Source organism: Photinus pyralis, unplaced genomic scaffold, assembly GCF_008802855.1.
Source record: "Photinus pyralis isolate 1611_PpyrPB1 unplaced genomic scaffold, Ppyr1.3 Ppyr1.4_LG7, whole genome shotgun sequence".
NCBI classification, from domain to species: Eukaryota; Metazoa; Arthropoda; class Insecta; order Coleoptera; family Lampyridae; genus Photinus; species Photinus pyralis.
Genome location: NW_022170738.1, coordinates 5,749,628 through 5,771,446, shown reverse-complemented (window position 1 = coordinate 5,771,446; position 21,819 = coordinate 5,749,628). Strand labels below are relative to the sequence as shown.

General features: G+C 35.4%; 2 protein-coding genes across 2 annotated transcripts in view; one reads left to right on the top strand and one right to left on the bottom strand.

Annotated features, from left to right (window-relative positions):
- LOC116175350 (5-hydroxytryptamine receptor 1D-like) overlaps positions 1-21,819 on the bottom strand; it is a 174,914-nt gene that overhangs the window by 77,084 nt on the left and 76,011 nt on the right. Inside the window, exon 2 of the mRNA XM_031493421.1 lies at positions 4,454-4,544. The gene's annotated coding sequence lies outside the window, so the exon portion shown is untranslated. The remainder of the gene's footprint in view (positions 1-4,453; positions 4,545-21,819) is intronic.
- Positions 1-21,819, top strand: part of LOC116175556 (adult-specific rigid cuticular protein 15.5-like) — a gene marked incomplete at its 5' end in the record, with an annotated part of 70,180 nt that overhangs the window by 20,004 nt on the left and 28,357 nt on the right. The window lies entirely within an intron of this gene.

Here is a 21,819-nt window from a genome sequence, read left to right as displayed (position 1 = left end):
TACAATTTTAATTCAGCACAGGCTGTTTAGTGTTTACACTCGAATTTTTAATTTAGCAGCGAAAAGGTTAATTGTCAATTAGTTGTAATAAATAAAGTAATTTAATTTTTTTTAATGTTCCTATGATAAGTACCATATGTAGTGTAGTAATTTGTGCGTCCATCAACATCGTCATCTACGCTAATTGTGGTTATCAGCCCGTAAATTGTTTTCTTTTTCATTCTTTTTTATATAACATTGGCGTTGATATGACATGCAAGCGCCGTCGTAGAAAGCTACACCACGTCATCGTAGGAAGCCGCCTTCAAAGAAAAGATTTCCAAAGTCGAGGTACATGAAATATATTTTTTAATATTTTCGTGAATTAAAAATTTTTTGGCCAAAAATAAAAGTCACCAACTAAAGCGAACTTTTCAGGCTTGATTAGGGAGCGTTAGTTAATTTGATGGGATTTTGAGTTATTTCCTTTCAAGCATTGAATTTGTATGTGAATTTAGTTCCTGGAAATAAATTGAGATTTGTTGTTTACGAGACCTATTGTTATAAATGAAGTCAATTTGTAAAAAGTGTCCAAAATCTTCGCAAGCTATTCATCAAGTCCTACAAAAGTCTCAGACGGAAATTACTTATGACGTCCGAGTTAAGCTGGAAAGTTACTGTATTTAGATATTTAGGTTTCCTTAAAAGCGTCCTGTATTGAACAGCACTATAGACATGTACCGTTCAAAACTGTAAAATTACGCTTATCCATTAGATGTCGCTCCAAAAAATTTAAAGTGAATAAGTAACTCCACTGTTCAATTAAGCAATGCTAAAACAATGATATGATAGGAGGTTAGCTAGCTTACCTCCTATCCTATCATATTTATTTATTTATCTATTTTTGCCTTTATTTTTGAGTGGGCGGGGTTTCAGCCAAGGCTGCTCTACCAACCCAACCCACTATAGATTTACAAATATCCATGCCCGAACTCGGATTCGAACCAGGGACCCTTTGTACCACAGCCCAGCTTCAACTGAATTTATAAATTCGTAAGCTTCCGTTTACAGTTTAAACGGTAGGTGTTTATACTCCTGCCCAATAGAGGGCGCTTTTAAGTACGGAATGGGACATTTCATTGCCGCCACTTCATTGCCGCCATTTCTAGACCGCCACTTCATTGCCGCCATTTCTAGACCGCCACTTCATTGCCGTGCCAACTTTTTGCAGGCCCATCTCATTGCCGATCCAACTAATTGCCGACCATATCGTTGCCGTGCCAACTCATAGCCAGTAAGAATTGGTTATAGAATGAAATTTGTGACCGGTCCTGGTGTAGGTGAAGGTACGTAATCTTAGGTAAAGAATTGTGTGATCAAAACTCTCTAAACCTTCCCCATATAGTTTTTATTCGTTGAAGTTTTTAAAAATAAAAGCGACTATAGTTTCGGCGTACTGCCATCATCAGGCGACTAGAAGCTTATCACAATATAGCAAATTTGAAAACATTAAGAGCTAGTACTTACTGTAAAATTTAACAGGAAAACGGTAAGTTACAAACGTTGAAGACGAATAAGACGAACATGTTGTTTTTTAATTAACTGGCCGAAGCCAAATGAAACAACCTGAAGGGTGGTTAAACCGGAAAGGTTGTCCTAAGTTTCAAAACGAATTATTATCAAGCCTTGTTAATTAAAAAACATGTTCGTCTTATTCGTCTTCAACGTTTGTAACTTACCGTTTTCCTGTTAAATTTTACAGTAAGTACTAGCTCTTAATGTTTTCAAATTTGCTATATTGTGATAAACTTCTAGTCGCCTGATGATGGCAGTACGCCGAAACTATAGTCGCTTTTATTTTTAAAAACTTCAACGAATAAAAACTATATGGGGAAGGTTTAGAGAGTTTTGATCACACAATATATTTCAACCCCCATTTCGTGGAACGATGGATCCAACCCATAAAAATTAGGTAAACAATCCAATAGGTAATGCGGTTTCCGCGGTAAATTCGCGTTTATTGTTTACAAAGTCAATTCCCCTAAAATAAGTCGTGACCAACCCCTCGCAAAAACCTCGAATTCTCGACCTTTTCTGCTGTGGGTGAAACAAGGGGCAAATTCTCTCTTTTAAGTCATCCTTCCCGCTCTCCAGAGTGTTTCTTGACAAATTAACTGGCTGTATCTAGAGCAATAAAAACTTTTATCCAGTGCGCTACAATATTAAATACATTTATAACTGCCGATTTCATGTAAGGCTATTTGCACACACACCGATTTTGGACGGCCGATTTTTTACCGGTCGTCCAAATTCCAATAGTGAACCACGGAGGGGAACGGGACCTGGCACATACGCCGGCCTCTGATCGGTGCCGGTAAAATGCCGGCGAGCAGCCGGCCACTGCCACTGTATATCGCCGATGCCGGAGAAGCACCGGCGACACAGTGACCTACGTGACTAAATACACGCTTGCACATGCACCGATTGTTTACCGACCGTCCTCAGCAGTTCTTGCAATCGCCATCTTTAATTCCAGCCGAGTGCTCTGTTGATATATAGGACTGCATTGGTAGTGAGTGCTAGTTCGTGCAGTACGTTTTAATTGCGTTTGCTGCAATGGGTGACAATCTTATTCCAATCAATTCAGCGCAATTAACAGCTTTCAACCACAACAGCCCCAAACGCATCAGTACCCAAATCCCCAAACCTACCAATTCAAAAATCCACAAAATGCCAATAATATCGATTCAAACCACCAGCAGGCATGCTCTTCGAAAGCACACACACTTGAACGTCAACAAGAACAAACCACTGCACAATACTATCAAGATTTTTTTTAACCGTTTGCTACCAGCGCAAAACAGCGTTGTAATGTTATCGTTTTAATGGAGGTTCAAGTAAAACCTGTTCGTGATAATAAAAAGGGTCGAAAAAGAAAGCCGAATCCGAAGAAGCTATAATGTAAGAAGAAGGTATCTTTCATCGAATAAACCAATGTAAGTGTTACTTAGATACAGTCCGCGCGGTTTTCTCATATATCAGAGTTCTGGACATAAAACAAAGGCTTTTATAATGTATACATACTTCCCTTACAAGGTGTGAGATTAGAAGGTTTCATGGAAATTTGTATTCCACAAGAGACAAAGTGGTGCAAGACAATGTTATATTGCAAGACTGAAACGATCAAACGCTGCAGACCCAAAAATAGCAAACATCATTTCAAGTAAAATTCTATGTCCCTTCTCCTGAGAGGAAAGGCAAACGCCATTTGAAGAGTGTGGAGAGGATAGAAAAACACTGTCAAAAGTCGAACACGTGAAGATCATTACTAACATTGAATGTGTTAATGTCATCAGCTTACGAAGTGAAAAAGGCAGTAAGAAAGATGAAAACCACCAGAAGCCTCTTGGTTGATATATATCGGAAGATAAGGAGAATGTTACTCTGAATTCCACGGCTTCGCGTTATAAGAACATAACCAATATTCAAAGTCAGAACACAATAAGCCTACCAAATGAAAATGACAAGCATAGAGAAAAACAAGAGAACCATGTTAGACAAGGCAGATCTGACGATATCGAAAAAAAAGAGCGACCGGGAATCCCCTCCACATACTTTTAGCACATCTGTTCGTTTTATATATAAATAATACCTAACAAATAATCTCTAAAAATAAAAGAAATTTTACACAAAGAAACACCTGCAAATGTTATCAACTTATATGTCATATCAAATTAAATAAAAGCAATGCAGTATTAAATAGTTTAGTTTTTAGCGAAATAGGTACAGATACCGCTAGCCTAAGGAGCTGATAATATTCATCTGTTGCCTGCATGGACGCTAAGCTGAGATACTGTAATATCGAATATTATCCTAATAAGGTGCAAAGTGGCCAATATTTTAAATTCGCATAAAAAAGAAACCAATGCAAAAAGAGGTTACCTATATATTCAAATTAGCATCTTAACCTTTATAAATGGTTTTGAATATGCAAATTATTAATTAAATTAACGCCTGGTGTAGAGAAAAAAAGAAAACGATAAAAATTTTGTATGGAAGATTAACCTTAGAAATGTTTTTCGCTGAAGTTTAGGATGTTGAATGATGTAGATTTTAACAGGGAGTGGTTATACATATTCATGCTTCATGAATATCAGGATTCAGTATCTGCCTTCAGCCGCGCGCTTAGATCTTTATCAAGCGATTACATTTCAAAAGCTTTAATAGTTAAGGGGCAAAAAACATTAAACATAATAACACCCATACCAATAACATAATTGTCCTATTACTTCGGTAACCCTCTATGACCTTGTTCTCGTATCCTTTTAACAAGCGGGGTTAATCAACATTAAAAATATTCTTTTCGTTTGCCCAAGGACATGGTTATTGGAACAACAACCGTTTGTAGATACTTATAACAAATTTACCGGGTAGGTCAACTAACATTTCGGCAAAACCCGCACAGTATACTTACAATTGGTTACTGGATCTTCCAATGTTTTACAACCTGCAAGCGCTTGCAACTGCCTCTTGATGATGATCGCATTTTAAGACCGTTTTACGTACTGTAACAATAAATAGTTGTTAGGTAAAATATCTCCGCAAAACTCATAAAGGTATAGTCAATAATAGTTTTTGCTAACTGTGTTTGTTTGATTTACACAACATAATTATATAAAACCTCAACAGTTTGGTCTGGTATGGTCAAAGCTTGGCACGTTCGGCAACAACCAAATTACATTCCGATGGCGTTTCAGGAATCAAAAATATGTAAACAAACAAAAATAGAAAACGAGCTCCTGGGTATGGTAGACTTTTTATTCCAAGTGCAAATTTCATTTAAATACTTTCATAAATAAAAAAGTTTGCAATTCGGTTCATAAATGGTCAGGATGCGAAAAAGGCACTGTGAATATATACATTTTCTTTTGTTAATTTAAACAATTTACAAAACTGTTCATTTAAACACAACACACATTTTAATCGATAACTGATGTAATGAAAATAGGCGACAGTGCAAGTGTAAAAAAAAACCACGCATGTAAGCGCTCGATCAAAACATGCTCAAAAAAGTCTTAAATTATCGTGATACTGTCAATAATCTAAAAACCAGACTTACACTGCAATGCCCAATCCGATAACGTTCAACTCACAATCACAAGCATTAAACTGATCCGACCATTTTAAATTTTCCGATGAACCCTATGTATCTAATTAGCCTGGTTCAGTCCATGCGGCTTAATCCTTTTCTATTCTTCCCTGCTTGCAGCGATATGCATCCATCGAGATCCAGCGTGTCTTTTATGTCATTAATCGCCGTACTCATAACACTTAATTCATAAAATTGTCTTTTTATGAACCTTGTTGACCAGTAAACCGACTTGACTTAAATGAACAAACAACACTACCATTAAATTAAAAAAAAAACGTTTCTTCCATTCCATTTCCTAATTCTATTATAAAAACACGCACAATTGTATTATCTAAATGCGCACCTGCGATAACATAACACTCATTTGTAAATTAAATTAAATTTTAGCGATGGGCAACTTTGATCTGCAAAAGGGATTTATTTGTTTATTTATTTATTTATTCATTTATTGAACATGCTTCCAACAGGGGAGATGCGCCAATTAAAGGAAACACAACAGTTTACGGTATAAACGACTTTGGTTGTTGCTAAATTAAGTCAACAATTAACTAATACAATTACCAAAAAAATGAAATAAGGATAAGAGTATTATTTAAAAAATAAAAATATTCAGACAACAAAGGTCATTACTTAATACTGTTACATTACATTTGTATATTTAAATGTTTTAGCGCACCCTACGAAAGTGGAGTGTGGCCGTCTGTTTATCTGACCGTCTATCCGTTCTTTCGCGCTATAGCTCAGTCCCTAGATCTCGTACCGGTTCGGTTTTTCTCTTTATGCGTTTCAGATGTGCAACTATGAAAAATTAACTTTTGCATATCTGAATTATACAGATTGCCGGTAACTGATAAAGCGATATTTATTCAGAAGTAGACATACACACGACGTGCATTGTCTACTTTGAAATGACAAAATCTCTTCGGAAGAGCGCCTAATTTTGTGCATCCAAAATAACTCCTTAAAGCAAATAAAGATCGGGCTGCCATATGAATTAATTTGAATATTGTTGCATTGGCTTCACAGAAAATAAATCTCTTACACTCCTTTAACTGTTACCGGCACAATACCAACTGACAATATCAGTTGAATACATCACACACGAGCGAATACTGAACCCAAAACAAGAATATTCAAATTAATATTTAACAACTTTTTTTTAAATAAATATAATAATACATAGCATCCTATAAGGCAATTTGTTGTATTTAGAACTGGCGTGGTAAGAGCCCCTCCATCGATGGGTCATCTTTACTGCAAATCAGTGGGCCAACGTGTCTTGAGTCTTCTTAATATTTAATATGACAGCCAAATCTGTATTTATTTAATAAGTTCTTTCGTTGCAGGCAATTCGACGCCCTTCAGAAGCTATTTTGTCATTTAAAAGTAGACATGCGAAAAACCATACACGTAAATCCCTTAATGTTTAGTTCTTAATAAATATCAAAGTAGCGAATATTTCAGACATCGTAATAGACATCGAGGTGCCATGAAAGATTAGTCATCGGCGATAAAGAACGAGGGCGGAGGTGACGCAATCCTTCCGGGAAAAATGACGTGTAACATTCCGAATTGTTCTAAGAACATTATACAGGGTGTTTCGAAATTCGCGCACACGGACTGTGGGATACAAGGAAAACTGAATAAAAAGTTCCTCTACCAGTTTTTGATCAGACTGGCACTTTTTTTTCGACGTGCTGGAAGCTTGTTTACTAGCAAACGGCGGACATTTTTAACAACTGTTGTAATTACGTACTCGTCATAATTATGGTTTATTTTGAACCTTCTTTAGTTTTTAAAATGTGTTATTATTAAGTTTAATCAGTGGCGCAGCGTAGGGGGGGGGGCGGAGATTTTTAAAACCGCGGTAGCTCGAAAAATAGCGGTCTGATGGAAAACTGATAGAGGAACTTTTTCTTCAGTTTTTGTCGTATAACACCATCCCATGCGCGAATATTGAAACACCCTGTAGAATAATTGCTATTTACTGTATACGTATAAGCAGTGTATAATTCAATTGTAGCGTATTTCAGTTCAGTTCCAACATCGATGAGTTCTTCTTATGTTTTAAATTGTGAATCATAAATTGTATTTACTGTCATAAATTAATCCATTTGTTGTAAAGTTATTGTTAATTAATTGTAAATAAATAACGACGTAATTAAATTTACGATACATCACTGTATATAGAACTGAAATGAAAAAGTACGTAAACTTGCATAATAAAATGAAAATAAAAAAGATTGGCGCAACATCGTTTATAAGAAAGTTAATAGTCATTTAGTGCGAAAAAAGTATAAAACTTCTCTACATAATCAATACTACAAATGAACTTACAAACATCTTTCCTAATTTTTGACCTCTTATACTAACCGTAAAACTCTGCCAATTAAAAGAACGGAAAACTTTAAGAGAAATAATGCTAATCTACCACCAACTTCTTGGGAATTCGCATTTGCAGCGATCGAACTCATCCGTTCCATTTATGAAATTAAAGTTTTATTGAAATAATGTTTTTAGGTAATTAAAAACACGAAACTCTGAAGTTCATAAAACTTTTGTAAATTTTACGTCACGTTCTTCCAACCGCAAACCAGTATCATTTAAAGTTATTGGAGTGAATCTAACATATCCACTTTTTTTTTGAGCAAAAAGAGAGCCGAAGGCACAGCCTGTGAATCTTTAATGTGACTCCACGAACGTGTAGCAAATGCACAGACGCTCGGGAGTGTAAAAACAAACAACTTATGTTTGTTTAACCTGTATAGCACTTTTATTATGATGTTGGGGCTGCTTGAGTTAAAAGGTAATTTACTACGACGAGGCGTAAGTAATAAAGGGAGCAACTAATTGCACAAGATCTGTGCAAATAGAATAACAAGATTAAAACCTTATTGTTCCATCTTTAAATGGGAAGAATAAATTGTAATTTATTTGTACTTGGTACACTTAATTGGCAGGGCGTTTTCAAGTTTCATTCTGTAAGTGCTGCGAATAATTCCACGACTGTCGTTATCGTAATTAGAGTAAATTGATAGATTTTGTAAATTAATTTGCGAGGTGTACGAGTTAGTAGAGCCCTATATTAGGTTCCGTAAATTGAAATAAAAGACGTTTTATTTGATAAATGGAAATAAAAAAACAGCAGAAACTAGTAATAAATGTTCGCAAAGTGGACCATTGTGTTACTGTTAAAAAAATAGATTGTTTTCGAACTAGTACCATTGAATAGGTAATTACTTATTCAATGCTAGTACCAAAAATTAAACATCTTCAGCCAATCATACCAATAATTCAACTTTAAACACACCATTGTGAGATTTCAATTGTGATACATTACTATACAGGGTGAGTTTTTTTCTTATTTTCACTATATGAATATGCCGTTATGCAGAATTTTATTCTGATGAATTTTCTTTTCAACATTTTTTGTAGCTCTAAAATAGTGAAATTATCACCAAAAAAACGGAAATTTTCGATACTGCGCTGGCATTTACTTACTTTCAAAGTTACCAAAAATTTTAGCCAACCCTTGGTAATTTTTTCTCATCTTTCTGGTGGTTATGATTTGTGCGTTTCCAGTAAATCATCAACTTTCCTATTTCTTATGGACGCTATACAGGGTGGTGACTTGCGTAACGTATCATAGGGATTTCAATGTAAAATTCATAACATGCGATTATTAGCTCCCCAAATTATTTTAGAGCAAAATGTGTTAAAGTTTTTGTATAAAAAATTTTTTACGCCAATCAACCGTATTATAGTTTTCAATTTTTTTCATATAAAGACGGAAAATTGGAAAACCCGCATCTTTTTCAATAATCTTCGATGCCATGGAATTTTCTAAAACAAAAAGATGTCCAGTTAACAATTAGCAGCAGTTCGAAATGGATTTTATGATCGACTTGGTTACTGTCCTGCAGATAATGGTGACTCATTCGAACATTTATTGTAAATTGTTATATTAGGAAACCGTTTTTAGTTATTTGGTCTTTCTTTATGTTGAATTCGCTGTTCTAAATATAATACTTTTTTGATAGAATTTGATTTGTTTTATAGCAGACATTCCATGGCATGACGGATATTGGCGTAGTTTTTGTATTCTAAAATTCCATGGCATCACAGATGATTGAAAAAGATGGGGGTTTTATTTTTCCAATTTTCCGTGTTTATTATGCAGAAAATGGAAAACTAATACGGTTGATTGACGTAAACAATTTTTTATACAAAAAACCTTAATATATTTTTGCTCTAAAATAATTTGAGGAGCCAATAATCGCATGTTATGAATTTTACATTGAAATCCTTATGATGCGTTACGCAAGTCACCACCCTGTATAGGATATCTATTTCACTCGATAGAGAAAAAAATTACAAAACCAGTGAGACTAAACATTTAGTATTTCAAATAAATGTATAAAATTATGAATACTGTGACGTTTGATAGGAATCAGTTGATTTTGCATGGCCAACTACATTTTTATAATTATTGCAATGTACATTGCAGGCCTCTCTGCCCAGACTGAAGCTATAAAGCAATGTCTATTTGGCACAGTCATAAAATTACAAACCCTCAAATTTGGATTCTTTCAAGAGTCAACAGCCTTTATCTTTATAAAAAATATTCTACAGATTTGCCCTAGAATATAGTAATCGAATAAACTACATAAGGTACCTATCCCATTTGTGAATTATCAAGTTCGGGGCTATGGACGGGTTTTTGGGACATACTGTCCAAATAATACTATCGACTTTTATAAATTGTGCTTAGGCCAAACAACTGTTTTATTCAGCTTATTTTTGCAAATCCTGATAGAAAATGGGGGAGGGTCAGATGTATAGAATAAAACAAGATACATCAATATTATTGTTTACGGTTTATTACTTACTGGAAAACCCCCGTAACATTTGAAGCTGGCTCCATCTATTGATGGAATTTAACCACGCAATTTTGACGCGCAGATGACAGCGCGTTTTCTTGCCTTGAGTATGGTTGTCCATTTTTATATCACAAAATGTTTCTTTTTAAAAGGACTGCCACCTTTAAGAAATTCATCTTAGGCCATTTACCATCACCAGATGAAGTAGATGAAGAAACAAAACTACTACTACTACTAATAAGTAAGATTTAGATTTCTTTGCTCAAGACTTGGTGTAAATCAAAAATAATTAAAAACACCATAAAAAATAGGTTTTAAATTGAAGAGTTATGTGAAAGAAATATCTCAAAAAATCAGTTATTACGCGAAGAACACTGAAAAAGCAGTTTGGGGAAAGTGGAATAGTATATTACGCACCGAGTGCGAAAGTAGGTTATTTTTCGAAGAATTTTAATTATATTCTAAGAAAAATAACCTTTCGTCGAGGTTCGTATACGATTTTATTCACGATCATCATTATAATCATTCCATTATCAAAAATAAAATAATTCACTAAATTTATACGTATTATATTCATCTTATGCGCCATCTGCAATATTATTGCCCTACATAAAATGTTGTCGGTAATACAGATTTGGAAATTTACCTAATTAATATTCATATTAATTTAACATGCATGTTAAAAAATGGCCCATACTAAAGAATTTCAATGTACATCCCCTCAAATAAGGGAAATTGAGTGTAGTAAAAAATTGACTCCCCGAATGAATTTTTGAAGAGAATGAACAATGGTGGGCAGGAAAGGGTATAGGTAAAACATTGTTTTACTTGCTTATTTTAATGAGGTAAAGGTAAAGAAATCATCCACATTATGAACGACCAAATAATGTTGTGAACTTGTGATCCACATTCAAACCTAATGCCTAATGACCATGTCAGTTTTATTATTCTAAAATGTACCTACAGCGATCTTTTATGATTACAGATTTAGACTGGGTTACAATATTAGTATTATAATCTGTGTAGATGTCAATAACGAAAGATTTATTCTCCAGATCCAATCAGGTAGTCACTAAACACCTGTTCCAATACGATAGCCCTAAACAATTTCTAAAATGTGACAAATTACCTACATTTAATTACCGGACATTGTTTTTGGCATCTCATCGCTACAATATTAGCAAGTGCTGGTGGAGTTCTTCAACTTAAAACAGTTCGGTGGCTGTAGATCGGCTGCAGTAGCAGAAGGTTTCGTCGCCCATTCAGTGGCTCATTCGCTTTACGGGCACGCGAAAATAACAAAGTATGGCAGTATCCTCTTCAGGTAGTGCTACGACGTCTCCGATATGCAACATTATGATGCCATAAATTGCCATCCCTTGCTCTTCTCATGGGTCGCAAGCGCAACCCAATATTTCCATGTCTTATGGACAAGAATTGAACTTTTCCACCCAGAAATTTAAACAGTAATGGGCTCTCTAAAGTAACAATCAATTTCATTAAACTCAAGTTCGAGTTTTATACACTTACCGATCCTTCAATAATTAACGGTTTCTTTTTGCTTTTGTTTTTGCTTAACCATTTAGCACCGCGCTCGTTTAGTTTTAGGTTACGTGAAACAAACCATCATCTCCGTAATCTGGCTAAAGTTAATCACAACTCCTACTTGTGTTTACTTCGGTCCGCATTTACTTATTTCACATTTTCGCGTTTGGTCGTTCATTTGCAATTTACAAAAAAAAGCACAGAGCTTAAAATAATCCATATTACTCATTATAAGAATAAGAATTGTTTTTAAAATGCGGTTTTGAACAATTTGCATCTAAATCAGCTGTCATCTGTGTCAGACAGTTACGATGAGAGCGCCATCCATTAGGATATTAGCAACTAAATCGAGGTAGGTAATGAAATATTACTAACCTCGAATCGAACATTACTAACCTCGAGAATCTACTTTCCTCCCCCCTGGAAAAATAAGTGTTGTAAAACACAACTTCCTTATCCTTCAAAATGACAATTATGAGACTGATTACAATATGATCGTGAATAATTAGTATATTACGCACCGAGTGCGAAAGTAGGTTATTTTTCGAAGAATGTTAATGTTTATATTCTAAGAAAAATAACCTTTCGTCGAGGTTCGTATACGATTTTATTCACGATCATCATTATAATCATTCCATTAACAAAAATAAAATAATTCGCAACCCAATGTTTCCATGTCTAGACAAGACTTTTCCACCCAGAAATCTAAACAGTAATGGTCTCTCTAAAGTAACAATCAATTTCATTAAACTCAAGTTCGAGTTTTATATACTTACCGGTCCTTTAATAATTAACGGTTTCTTTTTGCTTCTTACTTAACCATTTAGCACCGCACTCGTTTAGTTTTAGGTTACGTGAAACAAAACACTATCTTCCGCAGTTTGGCTAAAGTTAATCACAACTCCTACTTGTGTTTGCTTCGGTCCGCATTTACTTATTTCACTTTTTCGCGTTTGGTCGTTCATTTGCAATTTACAAAAAAAAGCACAAAACTTAAAATAATCCATATTACTCATAGTAAGATTAAGAATTGTTTTTAAAATGCGGTTTTGAATAATTTGCATTTAAATCAGCTGTCATCAGTGTAAGACAGTTACGTTGAGAGCGCCATCCGTTAGGATATTAGCAACTAAATCGAGGTAGGTAATGAATATTACTAACCTCGAATCGAATATTACTAACCTCGAGAATCTACTTTCCTCCCTCGTTGTAAAATACAACTTCCTTATCCTTCAAAATGACAATTATGAGACTGATTACAATATGATCGTGAATAATAGTTATTTATGTATTAAGGGCATAATAGCGATGTTTATATTCTCGAGGGCGACGAGTTAAAAAGCTCGAGGGCCTATGGCCCGAGAGCTTTTTAGTCGCCCGAGAGTATAAACATCAGTTTATGCCCGTGGTACATACACAATTTTATGTTTTACAAATAGTTTTCTTCGTCAAAATTCGTTTACAAAATAATTCATTATGTTTGATCGAGTATGCGTGGTTCAAATTTGTTAATGTGATTGAAACCATCCAAACGTCAAACGTAATTTTAAATAATTCAATTCATCGTGAATGAGCAAGAAGTTCCAGAAACTATACGAAATAAGGCCAATCTTGTGATTTAGTAGGTATTGACAATTAATAATTGACGTTTCTAATTTTCAATGACCTGCAAATATTGTTTGTTTTGTCATTAAGTATAAATGAGTTACTATGGTGCTACTTAATGCCCTAGGGCATAAAGTGGTACTTTATGCCCGCGTATCACAGATATAAAATGTGCTATTATAGGTTAGTAAGACATAAAAATAATTATCCGATTAATTAATAAAATTGTTGGACAAGCTGTACCAGAAAAGTGCAGTAAGGAAACTCAGTTCTGTTTTTTTTTTTAAATATCAGGGGCATTGATTATTGCTCGTAGACATCACAACCCCGATATTTGGTGCAAACTTCCTAAGGGAATACAACTTAGCCAGCAAATTACCAACTGCACAAGAGAGTAAATATCAAACGTTTCAATCTAACGAATTCCGAGCCAATTATTTATGTCCATTCAACCCAGTATTTTGATATTTTATTAGAATTACCCCTCAACGTTTACCTCCGCCAGGAAAAATGTCCAGATTCTGTCTTTTAGTAATAAGTTCACATATTTCTTTCACGACGGGGCTTCGGGCAGTTATGCTTACTAAAGGTCTTTTCAGTTTATTCGTAAAACAGTCTTTTAAGTAGGCATGTATAGGGATAATAAAAACTTTCGCCGAAAGTAATCCTATTACGTAGTAAACTTGAGATGAACCTTTAGATTACTTTGAAACTTTTTAAACAGATCATAATTGTATTTAAATGTAACACTGAAAATGAAAACAATTTTACATGAAACAAATTTTGTTAGGTACTACTAATCCTCGCATATTTTTACCTCATTTCACTACCATGGAAATACTTAATTATAGCTGTTCCACTATTACACTTGCCCTAAACTAGGGGCCCTTCAGTGTGTTAAATTCAATTCTGAAATTTATTCAAAGCCTCCTATTTTGAGGGACACAAGCGTTCTATAGTTTTAAAGAATACAATTGTTGCCGTCCCCGTTACTACATAAATGGTTTTAATTAAATATTGCAATAATTCTCCTACCACAATATCATTTCTTTACGGTGTGCATTTACTGTTTCTAAATTGTGCGATATAAAACTTCTCCCCCACGAAGGGTATGTTGTTACTACTTTCTTAACGCTTTGCCAACATTTTTATAAACAACGTCGAATACATACGCAGGAAATATACAGGGTGTTTGGTAAACATGCGGCAAAAATTAAAGAGGTTATTCCTTGGACTATTCTAATGTTATTTTATCCTTTGATGATTTTTGAAAAAACGCTTCGTTGCGAAGATACAAGGCGAAATAGATTTTTGAAGAGTTGAACTTATCAAGTAAAAAACGTTAATCACATTCCCTGATATCTGTCCTTGATGATCTTTTGTTTCGAGTTTGTCAAGATTTATTGACGTTTGGCTATTGGCGTGTAATTTCTGCCCTTATTACTTAAACGGTTGTTTGTGAAATCCTCTATCATGGCTCATTATTCGAATGCGTTTTTTCAAAAATCATCAAAGGATAAAATATCATTAGAATAGTCCAAGGAATAACCTCTTTCATTTTTGCCGCATGTTTACCAAACACCCTGTATATGAAGGAATTCAATATGAATGACTTTGCTACAAAAACTTTAAATCCAGCAGATGAGTGCATTTTTTCGCATGTTGGATACGAAAGGATGAATGTGTGCCTATCAACCTTTGAAAAAGAGATACTGAATCATTTTAACTGCCAATTTAACCCGTATTCATCTAGCAAAATGTGAAAATTGCCCTTTTCAACCGTGACTAAAATTCAGAGGAAACAGAGACATATTGACCCCATAAATTTTGGTAAGTGGTAACATTGATTTTCTAACGGTTGTAATAGTAGTGACGCTTCAACTATACTCGCGATGTTAATACACCTGCCCTGCCTTGCATAAAGTAAATATAGAAGATTCATTACGTTAATTTCGTACCACGAGGGATAAGCGAACATTTTAACAGGAAGGGATAATCATACAGTCCTCGGGCTACAGCTATACCTACCTGCAACTTCCAAGACACCAAGGTAAAGCGAGGCATATCGTTTGAGCTTAATAATTAAAACTGCAATCCTGTAACTTTACGCTATCAACGAAATACTAAAGTTCTGCCGGTAGTGTAATATAAATTTCACGTTAATAAAAAGGACGGATTTAAAATTTAATTAAATTTAAGTACGGCACAAAGTTTTCAGTTTTTGCTTCCAGTAGCGCTGAGAGCTTTTCTATACCAGACCGGTCAAAATAGATGTCCGATTCGGTTGAAAATAGCGAATTACATTCAAACAAAACATAAAGAAATAATAAGGAATGTCTCTGCATTCAAAGTCTTTAGGTATAGCTTTTTCGTATAGCTGGAGGAACAGCTTTTCTCTGATGACATTAATTAAATAATGTGCTACTTTACTAATTAGTATCACTTTGTCGGAGATCTGCCCCCCGAATTGATACTATCTATCGTATCCGATGTTCAACGTGTAGTTGATGGCTTCAGGAAGTTGCAATAGTTCAGGGATTTTCTTTGGTAGCCCATAAAAAAGTGTTGATACCAGCGGGTTGCATCGTGCAGTTTCCCTTTGGATGGCAAATAAGGAATTTAAGATGGCTAGTGTGTACCGGTTTTGGATGTGATTAAAGTTGGAAGTGCTTCGCTACAGAGACTGTCACTCCGAAAACATTTATTTCTGTTTTAGGAGTTCAAAATATAAAGTGGAAAGTAGTGGTTTAATTAATAGCGCTTCCCGATAAGGAAAACAAGAGGCCGTATTTAATTATTCCATTTGTAGCTGTTTCCAGGGGAATAATTAAATCATTTTTGTAGCGTTCTAAAGATTTTGTCATAAAAGACAAAGGCGAATTAATATTTTAGAATATCAGTAATTATTGAATTATTTTGGTTTCCTCTGTTAATTTAAGACGACCATTAAAACCTTAAAGCAATGCAGGTTTCGGTCAGTATCTGTTTGATAATAGACCTTTTGTCTAACCTGAGAAATTCCAAGAGACAGGTTAATTAGAAGTATGAATTTAGAAATTCCATCTCGCCCCTTTAAGTTAACATATATAATTAACAATAGCGAATTTAATGAGTTGCAAAAACAACATCCGATTAGTTGTGAGTAGTTTCATTAGAATCGCGCTTAATTAGTTGAGATTTTGGGTTATGTCTCAAATTTTTATATCGACCAGAAGGTGAGAGTTTAATTAGAGAAGTTTAAATTTTTGAATGTCATCCGAACACATTGCGCTGGTTGGGAAAACCGACGTTTGCCCCATGAAGTGGCCGAGTTTTATAAAAATGGAGACGTACCGTATTAATTTTTGCTACTTTCGGTAAATTTATTTTACATTCATACCAAATACATTACCGCACCGCCTTTGCAGCTTTTGCTTTTTCTTGCACTAGTATTTTCTGTTCCATTAATTATAATGGGGGATATTGTTTCGCTTTCCTGCATTTGATTTCCCGTAGACACCGCTAATTAATTTGTGCTGTGTCCCGCAAGGGAGTTTTGCCGTCTGAGCCGTGCGCCATAATTTTGTTTTAGTTCGTCCAAAATAATCACCGCCATTTACTGAACTCGTACGACTCCTGTAGCAGCCGTTTACTCTCATTGAGTCTTTTGGAGCTTCCGATACTGCCGTTGTCCGGATGTTTTACATTGGTGGGTGATTTCCTCTCGAGAATCGCTCGCACCTTTCCAGTGTTTGCACGAATATCCTGTGGTGTTATCCCGCGCCCAAAGTACTCCGCAGACCACGCATTTATTTCTGTTTAATTTCAATTTGTACACATTTAGTCGATCGAAGACCTTCCTCAGATTTTCCAAATGAGATTCAACAGTCGCCGATATTACGATCAAATCGTCTAAATAAACAAGCAAAAATACGCCGCTTACCCCCGCCTCTAAACGATACATCAGGCGCTGAAATGTATCTGGTGCATTTTTTAATCCAAACGGCATGCGGATTAATCTATACATTCCATGAGGTGTTACAAACGCAGTTTTATCTCTATGTCTATGGCACGCAAGAACACCTGGTAGTACCCTAATTTGTGTAAGGTTGACATGTAATTTGTTCTTTTAGGGGTCAATAAATGCATTCACGTCGCTGTCCATGGAGCCATCGAATCTATTTAAAGTCAAATTATCTAATAGTTCTCTGAATTGAAAGCAGTGACGTAAAAAATGGTTCGTTACAAGTAGATTGATGATCCCAAAAAACCGAAACATCGGACGTTATGATGGGCAGTTACTATGAATTGTACATGCTTTATTACAAAATTTCAATGGTTCGCAATGAAATAATGCGCTTCTTTTCCTTAAGGGCCAGCATTATACATTTTTAAAATTTCTGAATTATAATGAACCTACAGAACTGTGACAATAAAAATAAAATGACAGTGGGCGACTGTAAGTTATAAATGGCAGTTGTTCTTATAAGTGGCAATTGCCACAATCCTAAAGTTGGTACGTTGTTAATCTAGAAATGTAACCATTTTAAAGATAAATGTTGCGGGCCCCTTAGGAGCCTTGTAAAATAACAACGCCTGTATGCTCAATTTATAGGTGAGGTACGTGACGATCGCCTACGTGAGCACTACTGAAAGCTAATCTTTCCTTTTATGAAGGACTTCTTGCATAGGCTCACTGCAGCGGATGCAGTTAACCTGCACTGTAAATACCTTAATAATACCACCCCCTGCACTGAATGTAAAGTACAAACACATTTTCCATTAGGTATCATAACAACGTTACATGGTATCAGCATATTAAACTAGTAATATAATAATCAGTTTCGCTACATTCGAAATACGACGTGAAGAGATATAGCTAAGGTATTTTCGTGTCGAATGAACCACATTCAATCCATTTGCACATACATAATGTACCTAAATCAGATTGCGGATTCCAGGGAACAATATTTTAAGGTTGAGATAACAGCATAATTTGTTGAGAAAGTAACAAATTCGTATACATTAAATAAATCGAAGGTCCGTTTCCACATTATTTTACTTCAAGAAACCATGCTTCTGTTTGGAACAGTTACAAATAGGTTTCCGTCTCAGCATTAATAGAAGGAACAAGTTTAACCAAAGTTTCAATCTAAATGTTTATTAAATTACTAAGTACTTAGTGCCGCGGTTAATTGGAATTTCCACCTTCATCTTCATAATTTTACGGTTCGTTTGAATGAACTTTATCTACTTTGTAACGCTACAAAGTTTTCTTAAAATGTTCAGGACGATTACTTTGAATATATTTTCTCTGAATATTTGAATAGCTAATTTCATTTAGCCGCTCTTCACAGATTTGGAGATAAGGTGTAAGCAATCAAACTTTATTTGAAAATTTCCTCAAATCTTTACAGTTGTTGTAACGATACCTAGCTCCTTTGCAAGACAAGGAAAAACTTTAAAAGTAGTCTACGTATTCAACAGCCCCCCAGTTATGTCGTCATAATGTAACGGTTAGCTAACTAACCACTTTTTCTCGCCTCAAAGAGGATAGGTAAAAAAGAGAAATAAAACACAATAATAGATATTTATTTGTTTTACGAATCGGTTTCTATTTCTTATAAATTGTACCCGCGAAAGAAAATACACTTTAATATTTAGTATTAGTCTTCGAAACATTTCACCAAAATTAACGTATTGACTTGTATATTCCAGATTTATCCTTTATGTTTACGTCTTTGGACTACCTAACTTAAAGTAATAAAGGATGTTTTCATTGGGAAAACACTTTCCGCGATGCAGTTCTTAAAAACCTCCCGATAAACTAAGAAGAATTTTTTATATTCCTAGTGCCAAATTAATATTTGGAATCATTTTTTGGTAGAATAATATCGTTCTAACTCCACTTTTCTTTACATTTGAAATAACATACTTTTATCGAAGAGTTGACGTTTTTCTCCAAATTACAGTCGACTTTCGCCTGTTGAAAGGTAGTAGCAATTCGGAAAATTGGATGGTGGAACGCCTTGTGCAATACAATTGGACCTTTTGTATAGCCTGCTAAAATTAATTACTCGTTGGAGGTGAATTGTGGAAGATAGTTGACGATTTGAGTCAGGAAGAAACAGGTTTCTCGAAATTTGGTACTTGAAATTTTGTTTACTCACTGAAATAATTTACCAATAGACCGTAGTATGAAAATGTTAATTTTCCCCTTGAATACTTATGGGTCATCAAAAGCACTAATTAATCGTCTTTACACTTTTTACCGCTTGCTGTTTAAATTGGAAACTTATTATTGTCCCGTATAAATAATAGAGGCGCATAAATTTGGATAATAAACCTCTTTTTTTATCGTAACTAACCACTCGAAACATAAACTCAATGAAACGTTCTGTACTTAGAACTCAACGCTTTCGTGGTAAAAATTTATTTTCTCACGTAAATGCGCTAGTTCATATTAGCTACTTTTGCACGTGATGGCAAAAAAAATTTTCTATTGCTTCCAAAAATTTTCCGTTTACTAGTATGTAGGTAATCAATTACCGAACTCCCTCTCCATCCTATGTATGCGAATTATCCCTCCCTACCTCCCTTCAGGTTTCCGTTTAATATTCTCCAACCTCTCTTCTCTGGTAATTCCAGTAACAACTCGCCCTCTTTATTACATTCTTTATCTCTTGACTTTCTATCTTCCGTTCCTCCTCCATCTCCACCCAATTTCCTTTATTCCCTGTTCTTGCCTTTAAATCTCCCTCCACTATTACTCTCTCTCTCTAGTCCTCGCTTTCATGTATCATATTTTCTAATTTATTTTTAACTCATTCTTCTGTTATATATAGTTGTCACTCTCCTCCTCTTTCCCTCCACTTCAACTCGTCTTTCCTATATGCCTCCTTGCTCTTTCGTTTCATTCCCCTCATTCCCTTATATCTTCTCTTGCCCCTGTTAAACTGGCTCCTTTATGTTTTCCCTCTTTGCTAATTGGTTCTTCCATCTGGATTCATTCCGTAAAATATTCTTTATTTTCCCCCAGACCTTTTCCTCTATCCATAATTCTACCAACAAACTCCCATAATTGTACAGCTTTGCTAGCTATCCCCACCACATTCCAGAACATCATTTTCATGTTTCTCATCACCATTTTCTTCTGCTGTTCGTATCTGTCTCCTTCTCTTTCCCCTCTCTCCCTTTCCAATCTTCTCTTTTACTGTTGAAATCTCCCCGTCCCAAATCCCGTCTATCTCTCTCCCGTTATCTTCCTCTCTGTTTTCACTAATCCTTTTTCTTTGAAACTCGCAACTGTATTCTACATCTTCCACCACTAATCTCCTATATCCTCGTCTTACCTTCTTGTCCTTACTATCTCTCTAATTTCTCTCTGTACCCTTACGTCTTCATAATAGTCAGTTCATCATCTATGTATATCCTGCTTCCCTTTAACTTTCCCTTACATCTCTCTTCTTTTCCCATGTTAGTTCCGCCACTATTACTTTATTTCCCCCTACTTCAATTGTTCTCGCCTCTTTTATGTGCGCCTTGTACTTTTTCTATTAGCCGTTCCTCAATTGCCTCTCTGCTTTTCCCTTTTTCCACTCTCTTTATCGTTATACTGTCCTTTATTTTTTCTCTTTCTTCTTCGCGTTTGTTTTTCATTGCTATAAGTTCTTTTTCATTACGTCAAACACCCCAAACCACTTTTCTCTCTTACTTCTTTCTCTTCTCATCCTCATTCATTCCCGTCTCAGCAGGGGGATTACTCACTTCCGCAGCTCGTCACGTGCAAGCACAATGAGTAGTCGAAGGGAGACGACCGCTGCCTGCCACTGTGGCGCTTCTAAATCTGTGACCGCGCTCGTCTAAATAGCTCCATATGAAACAATGTTTCTTCAAAACGCACCACTCAGTAACGCTTCCAAGAAGCTCCACAAAGTGGTCCGAGTGAAAAGGCTCTACGACATATCGGTAGCTGTTCCACAACAGTTGGGTCATGAATGCGCCCAATGTCACCTGACACGCTTGCACTCTCTTTCGTATCTCGTCCAAAGTCCAGGTCGAGATCACCCCTAATTGTTTGTCTTGCGGTTTTAGGTTTTGCTATTGGGTCGAAACCGTGACTTATGATGGCGTCGTAAGGTGAATATACTTCTCTAAAGCCTGGGAACATATTTCGATATCTGCTTGGAGCGTTACATAACAATATTCCAAAAACAACACCATTTTAAATTTAATGACTAGCATCACTCCACTCACCACCTATACGTGGATATCACTTAAACAACGAGGCTGTTATGCCAGACGCACTAATAGCGTCTTTTACAATTTTACGCAATTTAACTACCTCAACTCGGACCCTTGCACCCATCCTGTCCATAACTTCCGAGCTGTTACGAATTTCACCACATTTATTTAGCAAAAAAGTATCGTTCTTACATATAGGACTATAATTTTATCAAAATTGGACTTATAACTCGTAGATGGAACCACTGCAAGATTTTCCGCCATTTCCTAATTCAACGTTTTAGCTACCACTTCCGGTATAGAAACACTAATCCTATCCCTTAAGTATTCCCGCAAGGAAATACTTTAATAACTAATAGCTTATAGAGTACCCTTTACCCGCGGACTAAGAAGTCGAGAAATGCATCGGCAAGTTGCGCCTTTCCTTAATTTAAC